Genomic DNA, 13,290 nt, shown 5'->3' with positions numbered 1-13,290 from the left:
ACATGAGCTAACAACAGATACTATTATGCATTTCTTTTTTGAAATATACACAAATGAAAAAAGTTTTAAAGGAATAGCCCTAGTTTTCTTTAAGCTTGATTTGCAGGAAATGCTAACACCTTCTCTCTAACCATCAAAGAAAAAGAACTCCAGGGGAGCCAAAAGGAAATCCATTTTTCAGCCTCAAACAAGGGAGAAACCATCTGTGCTAAATCATAAAACAAATGTACTGAGAGTTTATATCAATATACACATGGGAAAGAGGTTATTTACTCTGCGGAGAAAAAAATCCTCATTATATTTAATCATAACAATTCCATGGCAAGTAGACTCCTGGACCATTTTTATGCTTAAAGAAAATACTTAAAATTTTCATCTTAAAGAAATATACTCAGTCCACTGTCAATTAAACTCCTCAAATAGAGCCAAGCTCAGAAACTTCCTTATCTCTATCCCAAAATGTTCAGGATTTAAATTCTGGAAAGGAGTATTAGAAAATGAGTCATTCAGTGAGTCAAGGCTTTTCATGTTAATTCTTTCTCTCTAGCAATCTCTCACAGTACTTTTTTTTTTCACATTAACTGATTCTGCCTGTGGGCTCTCAAAGGTCTAACACCAGATTAGCCAAAGAAAAAACTGCAAAACGCTGAGGTAAGAAAGTGGTAATTCTGGAGAGTATAATTGCTGCTGTTTTAAAATCAGGTTACTAATAAAACGTATTACAAATAGATTTGGGTATTCAAGCAATATTCAAAAAACAAAAACATTTCTATATTAGAGTTTGGAATGATGCTTGTCTTGAACCCATCCAAAGGAATTTATGCCTGGAAGTGATAAAGGGACCTCATTATAGCTCTATCTCATAGCAGGAGGTCTACATTAGATCTCTGTGAAATACTAAACTTGGGATAGAAAAAGAAAATTAGAGACTTCCAGAAAAGCAATTGCAATAGAATCCTAAATATTTTGCTATATCTCGAAGATGAAGAGGCTGACTTTATAATAAGTACTTAAGCTGAAGTTTTTACTATCAATATTTTTATCTACAAAAGCGAAAGTGTTAGTCACTAAGTCATGCCTGAATCTTTTGTGACTCCATGCACTGTAGCCCACTAGGCTCCTCTGTCCATGGAAATCTCCAGGCAAGAACACTGGAGTGGGTTGCCATTTCCTCCTCTAGGGGATCTTCCCAACCCAGGAATTGAACCCGGGTGCCCTGCATTCAAGCAGATTCTTTACCATTAGCTTAAATAGAAGTTTTGTTACCCTAGTGAGGGCAAAAATGGGTCTCTAACTTGAAAAGATTATGGAGTTTTCTTGGAAAGGAGCACTTCCTAGAATTGAAACATTTCTCTAAACAATTTAATGAATAACAGAATTTCTCTCAAACAATAAGAATAGCCCATCTTGTATAAATAGCCTAAGAGAAAAATGGAAAGACAGAGGCACAAAAGAAAATTGTAAATTTTGGTGTTTTTATTAAACATGGGCTAAATGTATTTTAAGAATTCTAATACACTGTACCATAAGATTCTGCATAAATAAGTCCATACCTGCGGTCTACACTGTATTCATCAAAATCTGTTACACATGGAGATAAGTCTATAAAATATATTCATTCTTTGCACTTAAAATTTCACTTCATCTGAATAACTCTATTTCTCTACTAGCTTTTATGAATACTTTAATATTCATGTCCATTGTGTAAATTAAAAGCCAGCTTGTCATTTGCTTATATGCAAGATTCATAAAGTTTGATTTCTGAAATAACATCACTTCTAAACTTCCCTTCCTCATATATTGTTGGCTCAAGTATCTGGCATTCTATCTCATCAAGTTTATAATCTTCAGATGAGAGCTTTCTCTATCTACCTTGACAGCTAAACACAAATTATCCAGGGAACTTTTCCCTTTTCACTCAAGTCTCAGGCAGTTACATATTGATTATCACCTGTGTGACCTCCTAGACTATAGCAGCTAGAATACAGCACTCAACATTCTGACTCAGTGGTTCTGTCCCTCTAAGAATATACATTATAACAAGGACTGCTGTGGTGCAGTCCATGGGGTCATAAAGAGTGAGACACAACTGAGCAAATGAAGAACAACCTGATGGATCAGAGGCTGTTAGAACATGTGAAGTCTGATTCATCCACTTGTCCAAGGTACTTTAAAATGAGCTTCCTTTTTGCATATTCCAAATCACTTTTATTGTCTTACAGACATCAGTCTGGCTGTTAAAAAGACAAACCATCAAAGATAAGGATTTTGTCTTAAGTGATGTGAATACTCACAAAGTGGGTATGTGATGGGATTCCTGTAGAACTATTCAAAACCCTAAAGGATGACGCCATCAAGGTGTTGCCTTCAATTTGTCAGCAAATCTGGAAGACCCAGCAGTGACCCCAATTCCAATTGCACTCATCTCCCACGCCAGTAAGGTCACGCTTAAAATCTTGCACGCTAGGCTTCAGCATTATACTAACCAAGAACTTCCAGATGTCCAAGCTGGGTCTAGAAAAGCAGGAGGAATCAGAGATCCCTGTGTTCGCTGGATCACACGGAAAGCTAGGGAATTCCAGAAAAACATCTACCTCTGTCGCTTTGACCATGACAAAGCTTTTGACTGTGTGGAGCATAAACTGTGGAAAGCTCTTAAAGAAATAGGAATACCAGACCATTAGCTGTCTTTTCAGAAACCTACATGTGAGTTAAGAAGCAACAGCTAGAACCCTGTATGGAACAACTGCTTGGTTCCAGATTGAGAAAGGAGTATGACAGGGCTGTCTGCTGTCACCCTGTTTGTTTAACCTAAACACTGAGCACATCATGAGAAATGTCAGGCTGTATGAGTTACAAGCTGGAATCAAGATAGGCGGGAGAAACATCAAGAACCTCAGATATGCAGATCTAATGGCAGAAAGCTAAAAGGAACTAAAGAGACAGCAGATGAGGGTGAAGGAGAGTGAAAGAGCCAGCTTAAGGCTAAATATAAAGAAAAAATTGAGATCATGGCATCTGGCCCCATTACTTCATGGCAAATAGAGGGTGAAAGGTGGAAGTAGTGACAGATTTCCTCTTTCTGGGCTCTAAAATCACTGTGGATGGTGACTGCAGTCATGAAATTGGAAGACAATTGCTTTCTGGCAGGAAAGATACGACAAAACTAGACAGTGTGTTGAAAAGCAAAACTACTCTGCTGACAAAGGTCCATAGAGTCAAGGCTATGGTCTTCCCGGTGGGCATGCACAGTTGTGAGAGCTGGACTGTAAAGAAGCTGGAGTGCCAAAGAACTGATGCCTTTGAACTATGGTGCTGGAGAAGCCTCCTGAAAGTCCTCCCTTGGACAGCAAGGAGATCAAGCCAGTCAATCTTAGGGGAAATCAACTCTGAATACTGGTTGGAATGACTGATGCTGAAGCTGAAACTCCAGTATTTTAGTCATCTGATGCGAACTGCTGACTCATTCAAAAACTCCCTGATGCTGGGAAAAACTGAGGGCAGAAGGAGAAGAGGATGTCAGAGGATGAGATAGCTGGAGGGCATCAATGAGGCAATGGATATGAACTTGGGCAAACTTTGGCAGGTGGTAAGGGAGAGGGAGGCCTGGTATGTATGCTACAGTCCATGGTATTGCAAAGAGTTAGACAGAACTGGGCGACTAAACAACAACCACACCCATAAAATGACACTCGGGTTTTCAGAGTGCTTTCTTTTTAAAAGTATGTAATATTTATCTGTCTATTTATTTTTGTCTGTGCTGGGTCTTGGTTGCCGCATAGGCGCTTCTCTAGTGGCAGCAAGCGGGCCTGCTCTCCAGCCGCAGTGCTCAGGCCTCTCACTGCCACGGCTTCTCCTGTGCAGGGCACAGGCCCCTGGCAGGTGGGCCTCAGAGGCTGCTGCACACAGGCTCGGCAGTTGTGGCTCCAGGACTCCCAAGTACAGGCTCACAGTTCTGGTGCACCGGCTTAGTTGCTCCATGCCGTGTGGGATCTTCCCTGACCAGGAATCAAACCTATGTCCTCTGCACTGGCAGGTGGATTGCTTACCACTGAGCAATGTGCTGGTCAGAGTGCTTTAAAAAAACAAAAACAAACTTCATTTCTTCAACTCTTTAATAAGGCTTTTGGTAACTTACTAAACTAAACGCAACCTCTCTAAAGGAAAGGAGATGCTGCACTTTCCCTTCTGGATGCCTTTCTCCCCCTCGGCAAGGCTCTCGTTGTACGGACTCTCCAGACAGCACTGCAAGCACCACCGTCAGCTAGCTAGCTGAAGAAATGAGACCTCTCTACCACGTTTCACAAGCGGGTAAGTTCCTTTCAATTGAGCTGACACAATTTTCTCTTTCTCCACAGAGACCAGCACATTGCTTTACATGGAAAAGATGCTCAAAAGACCACAGAAATAGAAATCCATAGAAGTCCTAGGAATGCAGAACTTGGAAAGAGACATGAAAACTCCTCTACTCCTAAGACCTTGAGTTATGAAGTTGGGCCCAAGGGGATGGTGATTTCATTAAAATAATGGGTTTTTGCCTTGCTGTCCTGTTTGTTTTTCATAATGTCTCCTGCACCGGCTGCTGCTGATGCTGCTAAGTCGCTTCAGTCGTGTCCAATTCTGCGCGACTCCATAGACGGCAGCCCACCAGGCTCCCCCGTCCCTGGGATTCTCCAGGCAAGAACACTGGAGTGGGTTGCCATTTCCTTCTCCAATGCATGAAAGTGAAAAGTGAAAGTGAAGTCACTCAGTCATATCCGACTCTTAGCGACCCCATGGACTGCAGCCTACCAGACTCCTCTGTCCATAGGATTTTCCAGGCAAGAGTACTGGAGTGGGATGCCATTGCCTTCTCCTGCACCTAGAAACATCTAACTCTTAACTTTCCAAGATTCCATTAAAGGGCCCTTTCTTTTGCATTGTCAGCCCTAGTAGGAAGCAATGGCAGTTATCAGACTTGGCACTTCCGTGGCACCTTCCAGACCTTTACGCTCGTCTTGTGATTCTAATGATCTGCATGTGTCTCCTATTCCTTTAAATTATGAGTTTCTTATGTGATTATATCTTACTCATTTTTGTGCTTTAAGCATCTAGACCAACACATGGCTCATGGCAGATCTCAACAAATATTTGTCGAAAGAATGAACACATGAATGAATGAATATATAAGCCATTCTATTTTCTTTTATTAAAAAAATTGTTGCACAGTATGGCATGCTGCTGCTGCTGCTAAGTCGCTTCAGTCGTGTCGACTCTGTGCGACCCCACAGACGGCAGCCCACCAGGCTCCGCAGTCCCTGGGATTCTCCAGGCAAGAACACTGGAGTGGGGTGCCATTTTCTTCTCCAATGCATGAAAGTGAAAAGTGAAAGTGAAGTCGCTCAGTCACGTCCGTCTCTTCGCGACCCCATGGACTGCAGCCCACCAGGCTCCTCTGTCCATTGCATTTTCCAGGCAAGGATACTGGAGTGGGGACAGTATGGCATAGGGGATCTTAATTCTCTGATCAGGGACTGAATTGAATACCCTGCATTAGAAGCACAGAGTCTTTACCACTGGACCACCAGGGAAGTTCCTATAAGCCATTTTCAATGAGAAATAACCTGTACTTAAAAAGAATACAGTTAAGTTTATAACTCCAAATGCATTTCCCCCAAAAACAAATTTATATAACAATATACAAAACTATGTTGTATAACCACAGTCTGTAGCACTGGTTCAATCCAGAAAAGGATGAAGTCAGGAAACACTTTCTGGAGGAAGTGATACCTCCCTTGAGTTTACAGTTCAGGGAATTTTAAATGACTCCTTTTGTCCCCAGAAGAGAAACATCATTTAATTCAGAGAGTTTTCAAGGTCATTAAGTCCAAGGAAATAATAAGAGACCATGAGCCTGGAAGGAGGGAACAGTCCCCCAGGGGGACCGGGAAGAACAGAGGACCAGGGATAGTGGAAGAAGAGGGAAGACGACACTGCCCAGGGAGGCTCGAGGGCATGGATGCATCCAGGGTTCCATCTACACTCCAGCCACTTCCTTGACCCTAGTAGAATTACAGGGGAAACAGTGAATGAAGCAAAATAAAAGAAGTCAGGATGGTCGAGGCATGATGGAAACTTCAGGATAGGCAGGGATTTTACAAAGAAAATAAGAGGAATTTAATGTCAGGATGCTGGACTGAATCAGAAATATGTGATTCTACTTGTGCTAACATTTTCCCATTAATATAACATTAAACATATAATGTTATAATATTTAATGCTTACTAAATATATTTAAACATACTATTATTTAAATATTAATTACAAATGTAATTTTAATGTAATAATCTTGTAAGTTAAATATTATAATATTATAACATTTAGTGCTTTCACCTATGTTATCATAGTTGGCAGAGAATAACAAGTCAAAAGTTACAAATGATTTTCCCAGAATAAGGAAACAAGTAAATGGCAGTCCAGACACACATCAGGTCTTCTGACACTATATTCTCTGCTCCTGGTACAGTGTCAACCTTACAAGACATAATAGGAAAGCTGGATGTTAAAGAGGAAATAGCAGTGTGTCAGGAGACCTTACCTGGTCTAAATGTCTCAAATTTTCTTCTTCTTCTTCTTCTTCTTCAAAAAAAATCACTGTTTCTTCTTTCAGACATATGGAGTGTTTATATCCATTTAATCTCCCCTGAGAATAATTACAGAATTTTACCTATCTTGAAAAGAAAAAAAAGTCATCGCTTTTCTTTTTTAATCTTTTAAATGATTGCTATATCAGTGGGATGAGGAAGAACAAAATTTGCTGCCCTGAGATGCACATGTCACGTGCCAAAGCTCTACCAACTCAGTTTCCCAAGCTCTCAGTAATCTCACATCACTTATGGAAGATGAATCGGCGGCCAGCTTCTCTACCTGCACATCTCGTGTTGGATTCCATTCATTTCCCAGGTTTCAAGAGTGAGTTTGTGTCTGTCCTCCTTAGACAGACAAAAGATGCCATGAGTATAAAATAAAATGAAAGGAACAGGAAGGCATTGAAAAAAACATTGAACGACAGGGTTAGAACAGGAATCTGTGTGATCTTTCATCCTTAATTGGCTGAGGATTTCCAGTGGCCTAGGTTTTAAGGAACACATAGATTCACAGTGATTTAACCTATTAAGGTAGGCTTCAGAACACTTAGCTCAACTTGAGGAAAGTTAGACGCCAAGAAAATAGAACAAAAATAGGGGCACTTTGAACAAATACAAATGCTAAAAATAGTATGCTGGATAGCAGGACAAAGAAAAAAAGCACGGTGCGCTGGACGATCCTACGACAAATTTGGAATAAGGTTGCCACACATTTTAGGAGAGGAGAACATTTGCAAGTTATATTTCTATAGTAAATAATTTTCACTAAGGTCCATAAGTTTTCTTGCATCACAATAATTTCATTATTGATAATTAGATATGACTAAAGTTCTTACTGTAAGAGCAAAACATACTCACTATGGAAATTTTTAAATAAAAAATATTATGTCTCTTTGTTAAACATGCATTGGTTTAGGAACCATCTCAGTGGTTTTGATGTGTCTGAAATTTTAAGAAGGCAGAACACATTGTTCCACATCATTTCAAGCATGAACTAGGAAAAAAGTCCTCAGTATTGACTAAGAACTTGGTTGCAAACATCATTCCATTGTGGCCAGAAGTGTGGTTTTGGAGCCAGGCTCTGGTATAAATCTGACTCTTCTTCAATGGCTCTAGGACTCTACGGGAGTTATTTGAACTCCCTGAGGTTCCATTTCCCTACTTTTTTAAAGAGAGAACAATAAAATTCACCTACCAGACTTGTATAAATGACTAAATGAGAGTATGTATCCAGAATGCTTAGCAAAGACCTCTGTTCTCAGAACCAAGAAGACCTCTAGGTTCTGTGTGAGGCAGTCCCCTGCTTCTCCATACACCTCACCCCCAATATCTGTCCATAAGCTTCAGCCAGAGCCTCTGTCTTTTCCTGATCTTCAAACACACTTAGCCTGTTCTGACTCTGCCATTTACTTTCTTTCTGGACAGCTTTTCTTTAGGTTTTTGCATCGCTGACTCTTTCCCTACATTTAGGTTTCAGAATTTTCTCTCAAGAGAAGTTCTTTCTCTCATTGTGCTCCTCAGAAGAGCTCCCTTCCTTTGGTTGTCTACCTTGAACCCCATTTCCTTTGGTCTTCTCTGCACTGAATTTGCCACTGTCTGTAATTCTTACCCACATGCCCACAGACATGTCTGCTGTCTGTGTGCTGAAACCAAATGGATGCTCCGGGCAAGTGAGAACCTACCTGTCTGGTCTAGCATTGAGCACTTCTGGCAAAGACTGGTTTCATGGTCAACCACGTAGTTTCCCTTTTTCAAGAAACGTGGCCACATTTCCCAGCTTTGCTCACGGCAGCATGACCACGTGACTGAGCGTCCAGCAAATGGGTTGGGGTGACAGTAACCTTTGCCCTCCCAGGCTAGACCCACAAAGACCTCCCAGCTGCAATTCTCTGTTCTCTCCTTAATTCTTGGTGAGCTGGATGCAGAGGGTCCTGGAGCAACTAGGTATAATTAGGTGATGAGGGGAGTGCCCTCATAATGGGATTGATACTGTTATAGCCAGGACATGGAAGCAACCCAAGTGCCCATCAACAAAGGGATGGATAAAGAAGATGTGGAATATATACACAACTTGGCCATTAAAAGGAATGAAACTGGGCCATTTGTAGAGGCTTGGTGAACCTACAATCTGTCACACAGAGCGAAGTTAGTCAGAAAGAGAAAAAATATCATATATTAACACATATATGTGGAATCTAGGAAAATGGTACAGATGAACGCAGTTCCAGCTCAGGAACAGAGATGTAGACCCAGAGGACAAACTTGTGGACAGGGCAGGGAAGGAAAGCCTGGGACAGATTGGGAGACTAGGTTTGACAATATATGCACTACCATGCGCAAAACCGACCACTAGCAGGAGGCCGCTGTCCAGCACAGGGAACTCAGCCTGGTGCTCTGTGAAGACGTGCAGGGGAGGGGAGGGGGTGGGGAGAGGGAGGGAGTGGGGAGAGGGAGAGACTCAAGATGGAGGGGATGTATGTATGCAAATAGCCGGTTCACGTCACTGCAGGGCAGAAACTACGCAACACGTGAATCAATTATACTCCAAGATAAAAGAAGGGAAAGACCTCTCTCCTTCCTTGCCTCTCTCCCTCTCTCCCTCCATCCCTCCCTCCCTCTTTCTCCTCTGTTTCTCAGCAGTCATTAAGATAAAGCCATGTGACCACACAAGAGGAGAAGCTGGTTGTCTGCAAGCAAGCCCGGAAGACAGCTCTGACCAGAATCCGAGCACCTGGCACCCTGATCTCAGACTTCCAACTCCAGCTTCCTGAGTGAAACGTAAACATCTGTTGTTCAAACCACCCAGCCTTTGGTATTTTGTTATAGCAGCTCAAGCCGACTAAGACAGTAGGTACACAGTAAGTGGGTCACAAGTATCAGGTAAACAAGAAAAATAATTGCATTAGTGAAATTCTGTGCATCCTGTAGGGTCTCTGTGCCTGCCTATATTGTCTCAAAGTGGGCTGAAGAAAACATCACTCTGCCATTAAAAGTTTCATTCAGATGATGCTAGAAGCGCTCAGAGGGCTGAAGAAAACATCACTCTGCCATTAAAAGTTTCATTCAGATGATGCTAGAAACGCTCAGAGGGGTGTACAACCTTAGTGGCTAAGGAAACGACACCTCCTGGGCTTAGAGGTTTAGTGAATATTAACATAAACAAGAAGCTAAAAGAGGTTTTGATGTGCAGTGTTGCCCATCCCCCACACAGACACTTCCTGTTTGGTGTCATAAAGGGAATATGAAGGCCACATAAAAACCTAAATGAATTGTGCAGTAAATGTTAACTGCCCTGCCAGCAGTCCGGAGGCAGCTCTAGTGTAGGATTCCATGGGGGCATCTCTGTTGAGAGCAGCAAAGCCCAGTGCCATGGCCAAGGGTGGGCATTAAACAGAGCCCACCCCCACCTGAGGCTACACTCTCCTTCCTGCCACCAGCAGCTTGCTTGGCCAACTAAAGCTGTATTTTTTGAAATGAAATAGAGCTCCCCCGCCATGAAAAGACTGCTTCGCTTCGTGAAATATTCCTGTGCATTTTCATCACCAAATCTCAAAGTGACAATCATCAGCCTTTAAGCTATCATCTTCCAAAATGAGACACAGTTCAAATGTGTGACCACACAAAGCCCACGATGCTTATCTACAGGTCTTGATTTAAGCAACTCATCATCTCAATTTGACAAGCACAAGGTGTGAGCTTCAGATCTATATTATAATCAACGCAAACTATCAATGAAGGAGAAAACACAGTTGGTTACATTTTTAAGAAACCTTTTACCAGTGGAGTTTGAGGGTAGATTTGTTGAGTCATGAACCATTTCCATTTTTCATTCTTTTGTGCAGATGCCTTTAAGAACTTTTATTACTTGCGGTGCCACGAGAACTAAAAGAATTCTAGTAATTGCTGTCACTGGCGTGCTGGTCTCTGCCAGACTGAGCACCGCCATCCAGGCCGCTCAGACTCGGCACCTTGGCTCCAAGTCCCTGCACACGACGGCTGCCAAATATCCTGGCACGTGAACCCCCTCAGATGTGATCATTAAGCTTTAGAGCGGTAATCCTTTTTTATGTGCCACTACAGAGCTGGGAAAAGGCAAGTACTAAGCTTTTAATTTTTAAGAAATATTTTTAAAATATGAGAAAACCCGGATATGCAAATACCGATGTCCATGTTGCCCAGCTTCAAAAATAGCGTATTACCAGGAGAGTAGAAGTCCCATGTATCTTCCCAAATGCTCCCCTCACATTCCGAACTTTGTAATTTTCCTGAGTTTATTTATGCTTTTCTATGATCCTGTTGTTCGCATTTATGAGTATTTTTTTTTTTACTAAAAGCTTGATTTATGAAACAGAGCTTAGAATCCTGAATATATAATGCCTGTTGAAAAACTTTTGCAGTACTAAATTTGTAAGTATTTTGCTATGTTTTGTTTTGTTTCATTTATATCTGCTGATTTTAAAATATTTAACGTGACAAATCAGATAAGATAACACTGGTGAAAGAGTTTTGAAAATCTCTTCTATCTTAAAACATTAAAAGCTCTCAGGCAACAAACCCAAACAAATGCATTAGTTTTTAGCATCGTTAAGTGATGTTTCAGGTTAGGTGCAAACAGCTACAAAAAATACCGACTTGCAGGAGATATAATTCCATTGCTTTTATGATGAAAATACAGTGCAGTAAAATGGCAAATATCGCTTCAGTTACTGTGGTTTATAGTATCATTCTGTTTTTATTTAGGGAAGGAGCTAACTTCATTAGAAAATTATAAATGGTTGATAAACACTTCAAAAGATATTTGGCCTCTTCAGTGATGAAAGAAATGCAACAACAAAAAAAAATGGCAACTTATTTTCACTTAGATTAACGAGTCTGACGGGCAATATTGGCTAGAGTATGGTAGGAAGGCAACCTTGCAGTCAACATAGTAAAAGAAAATATCATTAGTCACAGCAATCTGTTTCTCTGAACAATACTCAGGAAGCAATCTGGCAAATATATAGGGATATATGTACACACGCACCTGTGTACATGCTGTGTGTATGTACACACACTCACACATTCACTCTGAGGATAATAAAGAACAATGGGGATACCCTAAATGACCCCTAACAGGCAAGACTGAGATACTTCATATAAAGTCATGTTATCACATTTTCTGCAACAATGAAAAGGAGACAGATTTCCTCTTCCATTCCTTTCCTATCTTTCCTTTTCTATTTCTAGCAAGGAAAGGATGGTCATGATACATTGCTAAGTGGGAAGTTAGGAACTGTAAGCATAATAAGCTTCCATCTCTGTTAAGTTTATTTTGACCTCAAGACAATTCCCGCAGGGATAACACCTCATGTCTTCCAAATTCCTTTATGGACTTGGCTGGGATAGAATTTGAGGTTCCAAGAGGACCTGAGTAAATGCATCCTTGTTCTTCCCAAGAGAACTTGTTGGTGGCTCCATAGATCATTCAGAGTAAGGCTGAGAAAAGAAGCTACTAGAATGGGGTACACAGCAACCCATTGCACTGAATGTGTGACCCCTCTCAACCATCCTTCAAAAGCCCAATGAAAAAATCCTAAAATAAATAAAATTTTACTTCTCTGTTCCAATTATCTTAGAAGAGGGATGGGGAAGAGAAGAGACAGCCATTGTCTGGCTTTTGATAAAGAAGAATTTCTCAAACAACATAAAAAAAGTACTACTTAAAAAAAAAAAAGATTGATTAATTTTGCCACATTCAAATTAAGAACAGTGTTCAGCAAAAGATACCATAAAAATGAAATAGAAGCATTAAAAAGAGAAGAAGCTATTTATACAATTATCAAAAGATTATCATCTAGTTAGAGAAAGATATTTTACACATAACGAGGGGAAAAAATCTCAATAGGAAAGTTAAGGCAGCACAGTTTTTTCCCACAAGAAGTAGAAGCAAGATTCATGTTGAAATGTAAGTTGGGGTACAACCGCCATCTGGTATTGCCTATGCAGCCTGAATACATCACACCCTACAACCCAGCAACTCTATGCCCTGGTATACCAACAAGTGTGCTCATTGTAGTAAAAACAAGAGAGAACCCATGTTTTTCATCAACAGGGAAAAGGATAATGGAATTGTATATTGAAACAATTTCATAATACAGCAATGAAACTGAATGAACTCTAGCAAATGACATTAAATGGATCTCAAAAACATAGTGTTGCACAAAAGTTAAAACAAATTGCAAACACATGCAGTACATTTCACATTTACATAAAGTTCAAAATTAGGCAATGATATGTTTAAGTACCTAAATGGGCAAAGCTATGAAAAAAGCAAGGAAATACTTAAAATCTTGGATTATGGTTACTTCCAGGGTTACCAAGAAGATGAATTAAAGGAGCCTCAAAAATACCGGTTACATGCTGTTCCCGAAGCTAGCTGTTGGATTTAGAAATGCGCATTTTGTTACATGCTTTGTGAGTATTTCTCCACTAATACTTAAATACACATCTGTGTTTGTAGAGCTACTGAAGGAGAGAGAGCATTTACAACCGAAAAGCGTCTGAAAGGACAAATGACTATCTTCTAGGCTTAGGAAAGAAGAAAGTTGGAATTTTCACTTTAAGACACAGCCCAAAAGTTTGAATATTTATCCCCAGGGTAGCTGTGCTAATCTTGTCATTGAAA

The 13,290-nt window shown here is 40.6% G+C and overlaps 1 protein-coding gene across 1 annotated transcript in view; it reads right to left on the bottom strand.

The window, feature by feature from the left end:
- LOC138424409 (transcription factor SOX-9-like) overlaps nt 1–13,290 on the bottom strand; it is an 844,838-nt gene that overhangs the window by 60,401 nt on the left and 771,147 nt on the right. The window lies entirely within an intron of this gene.

The sequence above is a fragment of the Ovis canadensis genome, chromosome 19 (assembly GCF_042477335.2).
Source record: "Ovis canadensis isolate MfBH-ARS-UI-01 breed Bighorn chromosome 19, ARS-UI_OviCan_v2, whole genome shotgun sequence".
Taxonomy (NCBI): Eukaryota; Metazoa; Chordata; class Mammalia; order Artiodactyla; family Bovidae; genus Ovis; species Ovis canadensis.
Note: the sequence above shows the minus strand (reverse complement) of the source record. Positions and strands in the feature narration are given on the sequence as shown.